This window comes from Pongo abelii, chromosome 2 (assembly GCF_028885655.2).
Source record: "Pongo abelii isolate AG06213 chromosome 2, NHGRI_mPonAbe1-v2.0_pri, whole genome shotgun sequence".
NCBI lineage: Eukaryota > Metazoa > Chordata > Mammalia > Primates > Hominidae > Pongo > Pongo abelii.
The window spans coordinates 123,445,236-123,452,254 of NC_085928.1; the positions used below are offsets into that span (position 1 = coordinate 123,445,236).

A 7,019-nucleotide genomic window follows, 5' to 3' on the forward strand; every position below is an offset into this window, starting at 1 on the left:
AAGTTATAGTCATACAAAAATCTACGTTAATGCTCATAGCAGCTTTATTTGATACAGCTCAAGGCTGGAAACAATCAAAACACATGTCAGTGGGTAATTGGTTGAACAAATTATGGCACATCTACACCACGGAATATTGCTAAGCAATAAAAAGGACCAAAGTGCTGATACATGCAACAACTTGCATAGATCGCAAATGAATTATGTGGAGTTGAAAAAGTTATCTCAAAGGTTATACTATGTGATTTCCTTTATATAACCTTCTTATAATGACAACAATTATAGAGCTGGAGAACCAGATTCATGGTTGCCATAGAACTGCTTTGTATCTTGACTGTGGTGGGCACACAAATCTACACATGTGATAACATTGCATAGAACTAAATACACACACGTACACACACAATGAGTACATATACAACTGGTGAAATCTAAGTAAGTGTGATGAGTTAAATCAATGTAAATGTCCTGGTTGTAATATTGTACTATAGTTATACAAGAAGTTATCACTGGGGAAAACTGGGTTAAGGGTGCACAGGATATCTCTTTATTATTTCTTACAAATACTTATGTATCTACAATTATTCAAAATAAAAAATTTTAAAAAATCAAATGAGTAATCTTTGTGATTCACCAGAAGCTGATGTAAAGCCGAATGTCACCTATTCCCCAGGGTAGACCAAGGCCAGTTCTACCTGCCTCTACGGCCCATGCTCTCCCCAGGTGAAGCTGCCATGAGCTGTCCTTCACTTCCTCCATCCTAAGGCCTGGAAATCATAGTATCTGGCACATGATGGTCACTAAAAGCTTCGCAAATGAATGAGATCTTTTTCTGATGTCCACTTTCTACAGAAGTCTCTCCATTAGCTGGGTTTACTTTGTTACAATTCTTTTTCACGGCTACTATTTTTCACTATTATTCTAACAGTTTTACATGAGTAAGTGACAAAGCCAGATCACAAAGGGGGAGTGATGTGGTTTGGCTGTGTCCCCACCCAAATTTCATCTTGAATTATAGTTCCCATAATCCCCATGTGTCGTGGGAGGGACCCAGTGGGAGGTAATTTAATCATGGGGGTGGTTACCCTCATGTGGTTCTCATGATAGTGAGTGAGATCTGATGGTTTTATAAGGCACTTTTCCCCCTTTGCTTAACACTTCTCCTTCCTGCCACCATGTGAAGAAAGATGTGCTTGCTTTCCCTTCTGCCATGATCGTAAGTTTCCTGAGGCCTCCCCAGCCCTGCAGGACAGTGAGTCAATTAAACCTCTTTCCTTTATAAATTACCCAGTCTCGGGCAGTTCTTTATAGCATTGTAAGAAAGGACTAATACAGGAAGAAAAGGCAATGCAACTTGCCAATGAATGAACAGCTGAATTCTTAACTTTTAGCTAATTGTCTAAGACCCCAGACTCAAAGTTGACAGATATATGCAGACAAGAACAATGGTGAAGAATTCAGTTGCCATATAAAATGGATCAATTTTGTCCCAGAACAGAACATTGAACATCTCTGTAGAGGAAAAGAAAAATATCTTGTTTTAGTTTATTTACTTTCCAAAACAGAATGAAGACTTCTGAGGTCAGGACAATATAAATGTAATTCTCTGAGTCACTATGATAAAACAAATCTTGGCAATTGTTTTGCTGAAAAGTTCAAGAATTTCTTTTTTCATTTATCACTCAGAATAGAAGTTAATCATAAAAATAGCTATTTGAGAATAGCACAACTCTAAAACAAGAATTCTTCAGAGTCCTTCCAAGATCTGAGTAGTTCCTAAGTAGTGGGCCAGATTTTTATTTTTATTTTTTAAACTAGGCATCCAAAGTAACAATCAGTTTCTTTCGTCATATCCTTTCTTCTTTACATCCTGTAAGAGCACTGAGTTTGACTGAGTTTGGATGTGTTCCTATTCAACATTTAATGGGGTTCACTCATAGGCTAATCTAATTCCTTATGTGGCTACATAGCTATCTAACCAAGACCAAAGAAGAAGAAATGATGAAGAAAAAAGGAAGCCAAAAATAGACTCACACTGTATATTGCATCTGAGGTTAGTGTTGGGTGCCACTTCCGTAATAGCGTGGATGTTGCCTCTAACCAGCATCTTCAGGAAGTTCTAGAGATAGGAAAGTTCTCCAGAAAGATTATGCCAAGCCATGAGTTACTTCCTAAATGATCCACCCTATCTTATGGGGTTGGATTAAGTTTTTCTTTTTGAAACAGTTTCGCTCTTGTTGCCCAGGCTAGATTGCAATGGCATGATCTCGACTCACTGCAACCTGCGCCTCCTGGGTCCAGGTGATTCTCCTGCCTCAGCCTCCTGAGTAGCTGGGATTACAGGCACCTGCCACCATGCCTGGCTAATTGTTTTGTATTTTTAGTAGAGACGGGGTTTCACCATGTTGGCCAGGTTGGTCTTGAACCCCTGTCCTCAAGTGATCTGTCCGCCTCGGCCTCCCAAAGTGCTGGGATTACAAGCATGAGCCACCACGCCTGGCTGGGTTAAATATTAAATAAAGTACAGTCCTTGGTATAGAGAAGCACTTGTTAATTGTTAACTCTTGTTACTGTTTTATCATTATTACTATTTCAATGATTAAAATTTAAGAGTGAGAAAATCATCATTAGATAACCTCATTGACCCCCGTTATTCTTGTTCTAGGATGTCAGAGCTAAAATGAGACCTCACAATGGTGGAGTTTTACCCCTTGAGCTTCTCTCTTGATATATGGAGGAACGAGCATAACTTTCATAATCTCTAAATCAGGGGCCAATAAAACATTATGACTCCTCCTTGCAGAGTCCTATATATTCAGTAGTTCTTGGTTACAGTATTATAACCCCTTGTGTCCTTAGTATATTCTGCCATAGTAAAGTGGTGTATGGGATATACTGACTCTTTGGCATCTTTGAAAATTATTTCCTTGTAAAGCTAATATGATAGCAGTTTAACTTACAGCAACATGCCTTGTTTGCTTAATGTTGAACTCTATGTCAACATTTCTGACTCTCAAATCTGCAGTTGATTGTGCTGACTTTGGCCCAGTAGCCATAGAAATTGCTCTAAACAATTTATACCCAGTCAGAGCAGATGCTATGATTTCATCATTTTGGACCACTATCAGTTCTACACAGAACCCAGTGCAGCCGCTACCCCTTGCCAGATTTATCTCTATCTCACAGTGTCAAATTGGAGTGGCAGACACAGCTTTATTGATATTGCCTTCTGGAAATTTCCCACTTACCAATATGTTTGATTCTTGGAAACATGATTTAGTTTATCCCAACAAAAATCCCATAACATCAAATGTGAGCAGAGGGCTTAAGATTAGGCTTTAAATTGCTCATTTCTGGTTTACTTGGCCATTGCTAAATGAATACTTCTGAATAACTAACTATGAAAATCCATTTTTTTTTTGACAAACTCAGTTGGGTAGTCACACCTACCACATTCCCTGGTCTGTCTTTTCCAACACCAATACCTCAATGACTACCCCTATTTACTCCCCAAACTACCTTTCAAGCTCAGATTTCAAACCAAACCCAAATCAGAACATGAACTATCATTGAAAGAAGAAGAAATGCAACGACTGATAAACATGAAGATGCCAATTTCTCATGGTCTGAAAAATGTACATCACAATGAGATGTGATGTAAAAACATTTGTTGGATTGATTACAATTTGTAGAAGGGCCAAGATTAAACCCCCATGCTATTAACCCCTTCCCTAAACAATTTTCTGAGCTTTGCTTCTTATGTAGAGGTTTATTTATTTATTTACTTAATTTATTGTTGGAAGGGTCTTGCTCTGTCACCCAGGCTGGAGTGCAGTGGCATGATCATAGCTTGCTGTAACCTTGAATTCCTAGGTTCAAGTGATCCTTCCACCTCAGCCTCCTGATGTAGCTGGGACTACAGGTGTGCACCACCACTCCCAGCTAATATTTCTCATTTATTTTGTTTTTTTGTAGAGCCAGGGGTCTTGCTGTGTTGTCTGGGTTGGTATTAAACTCCTGGGCTCAAGTTATCCTCCCACCTCAGCCTCCCAAAGTGCAGGGATTACACGCATGAGCCACCATGGCTGGCCCCTACAGTGGAGTTTTAAAAAATTATCTTTAGCACATACGGTTTGGCCTCTGGAAAGCCATTAACTAAGGCAATTCAAATTCCAGCCCCCAGAAGCCTGCTGTAAATCAGAGCATTTGGATATTGGGTGGGTAAGACTTGACAAGGCAAACAATGAAAGCCTCCAATATCTTGTTCCTTAGTTGCTGTGGGAGGTTTTAAGCCATGAATTGTGCTGGAAGCAATGAAAATAACATCCAATTCCTGTGTGTAGGCCATGTCCACTGGATAAGCATTGTGCTAAAGGGGCAGACAGGAGAGATTTATGATGTAGTCCTCTATTTTAAGGATCTTAGAGCAGGAAAAACCATTGAAGGTGAAACTTTCCTTTAACTTCTAATATGGAAGTTTCATGAAACAGAGATAGCATTGGATGGAACAATTAGAGAATGTGATACTTGAACTGTTTTTTTTTTTTTTTTGAGACAGTCTCACTCTGTTGCCCAGCCTGGATTGCCGTGACATGATCACAGCTCACTACAACCTCAACCTTCCTGGGATCAAGCTATCCTCCCATCTTAGCTTCCCAAGTCATTGGGACTACAGGGAATGTGCCACTGTGCCCAGCCAAACTGGATCTTCAGTATGTTTATGTAACTTTCAGGGAGCAGAGGTAAGGTGTTACAGAAAGGGCGTCTACTTTAGCACAAGCAGAGAGACAGAGCTTGTTTAAGAAATAGGAGAAACAAAATCTTAATAAACGTGGATGCTTTTGTTGAGAAGAAATAAAAAATAAAGTTATCCAGCTGAGGCTTGATTAGAGAGAGAAAGAAAGCTTTCACAAAGCCAGGAAGGGAAGTCTGGAATTGAGACAAAAGGCCATTGGCAAATCTCAGTGAACGTTTATTGAACACTTTCTATGTGTTCCCAGGATTCTGAGGAAACAGAGATGAGTTGGATACGGCCCTTCCCTGAAGGAGTTTGTAGGTTATAGCCGATGATAAGTGTGAAAGTGGACTCTTAGAAAGACTAGTTTGACAAGAGTATATAGAAGAGATGGAAAGTTAAGAAACCCTAAGCACAAAAGTTGAGGCAGAATCCAAACTGAAGGCAAAGTGTGTCTAGCAGCTCATTTTAGGGACATTGATTTGTTTGGCTTCTTTTTCCTCAGTGTTTTCAGCTTTGGAGCTTCAATTGAACTTTTGAGACAAGAAGGTAAGTTAAGGTTTCTAGAATTGCAAGAAAAATTTCTTATAGTATAAGTACCTACTGTGCAACATTCACTGTTTATGTGAAATTTAATTTGACTGGGCATATTGTATTTTGCAATGCATTGGCTTATTCTAGTCATTGTTCCTAAATGTCATTCATCCTCTGCAATTGATGTACTTGATTGTGTTCTGTGTTTATTTACAGAGGAGAGAAAAGAAAAGTGTCTTCTTCACAACTTTATTATTTTGGTGTCAAAGATTCCAGTTGATTATCCCTTTCTATCTCCAAAATCTGGCAAATCCTACTTACCTCCCCAACTGCTTTCGAAAGCATAAACAAAATAAAATAACATCATCAAAGATTCCAGAAGATTGGGAAAGGTGTGGAAGGTAGTGATTAAAGTATAGTTGTAAGGGCCCTTTGACATCAATTTTATTCTCTCAGTGGACTTAAAGTGTTTCTTTTCTGCTTCGTTTAGTACAAAGATATTTCACTCAAACTCTATCTTGTTATAGACTCTTGAAAACTGGGGATATGGTTTCTAGACTTGTAATTTGTGTAATAAAATGCCAGTCATAAAAACCACTGGGAATCTGGGACATTTTAAGGATTGGGCTGTCCTTAAAATACATGATTGCTCAAAGGTATGGCTTAACCCAGGAAAACACAAACCACAATGAAAGGTCACATGGAAGATACAGGCATGGGCAGGTATCACTTGGTGGCAAGCAACAGAAATCCCTTAAGGAAGCTCGAGTGAAAAGCAATTTATTTCAGGGGACTCTGATGGTATTTTGAAGAAGGTATAACTCCTGGAACTGGAAAGCTTTGAGATACTTATCTCTCTCTCTTTCTCTCTGCCTCTCTCTGTCTCTCTCCCTCACCAATCTCCCATAGTATTGGGTGTAATTTTCACCTATTCCAAAATGTAGTAAGCACCTTAGTTTACATGGCTTTCCAAGTCTTGCACCTGTGGCTAAATAACTACAGTGTTGGTGTCTGAATTCAACTTCCTGTGAAGGAGACCCTTGAGTGCCTACCCTTCATCAGGTGTTCATCAGTATGGTGGGGGAAGGGTCCCATGGCTCCCAATGTCTTTAACAGGACTCTGGGCATGGATTTGGGCAGATAATTAGACAGAGCAGCTAAATCAAGTGACATATTTTCCTTTAATTGCTCCTAACTAGAATAAGAGGATGATTTGTGTCCTGATTTTTATGAACTTTTGCATTCTTTCTCAAGTTCTAAATTCATTGAGTAAATCCTTCAGAACATTTGACCTTGTATTATGGGTTTTGTGGTTTAAATTTCCCATGAAGTTAATTATACCATGGACAGTATTGGGGTGAAAGTATTGTCCCTAAGATCATGTTTAAAATGTTTTGTCTCAGAATTTTAATATCCCTTTTGGCCTGTAAACACTTTGTAGCACCATGGTAAGCAAAGACAGTATTTGATGCAGGTCAGTTTTAAGTGGGAGAAGGAGGAGTCTCTTTAATTTAAAGAGGCTTAATAAAGGACATTTCACTGAACAATTGGTTATAGCAATTGAGTTTTCTAGAGGTTTTTTTTTTTTGGCCTTCTTTCAAGTTGTGTTGTGTACTGTGCAAGAATAGGAATAGGCAAGAGTGAGTGGAGATGGCCTTTAATAGGCTTCCAGTTAAGCTCTTAATTTACGCTGGTTGTCTATACCAGCCAATGCTCCCACATCGTTATCTGTGAGAGAATGGAGAAGAAA

At 39.0% G+C, this 7,019-nt stretch overlaps 1 long non-coding RNA gene across 2 annotated transcripts in view; it reads left to right on the forward strand.

Moving 5' to 3' along the window:
• The window catches only part of LOC129058604 (uncharacterized), an 89,836-nt gene extending 83,021 nt beyond the window's left edge, over positions 1-6,815 (forward strand). The window contains exons 2-4 of one of the 2 annotated variants that reach the window (XR_008523819.2): positions 1,971-2,053; positions 4,559-4,742; positions 5,241-6,815. This is a non-coding gene — a long non-coding RNA (uncharacterized LOC129058604). Of the gene's footprint in view, positions 1-1,970; positions 2,054-4,558 lie in introns of both variants that reach the window. The other variant, XR_008523818.2, reaches the window with a different exon arrangement.
• The last annotated feature ends 204 nt before the right edge of the window (positions 6,816-7,019 follow it).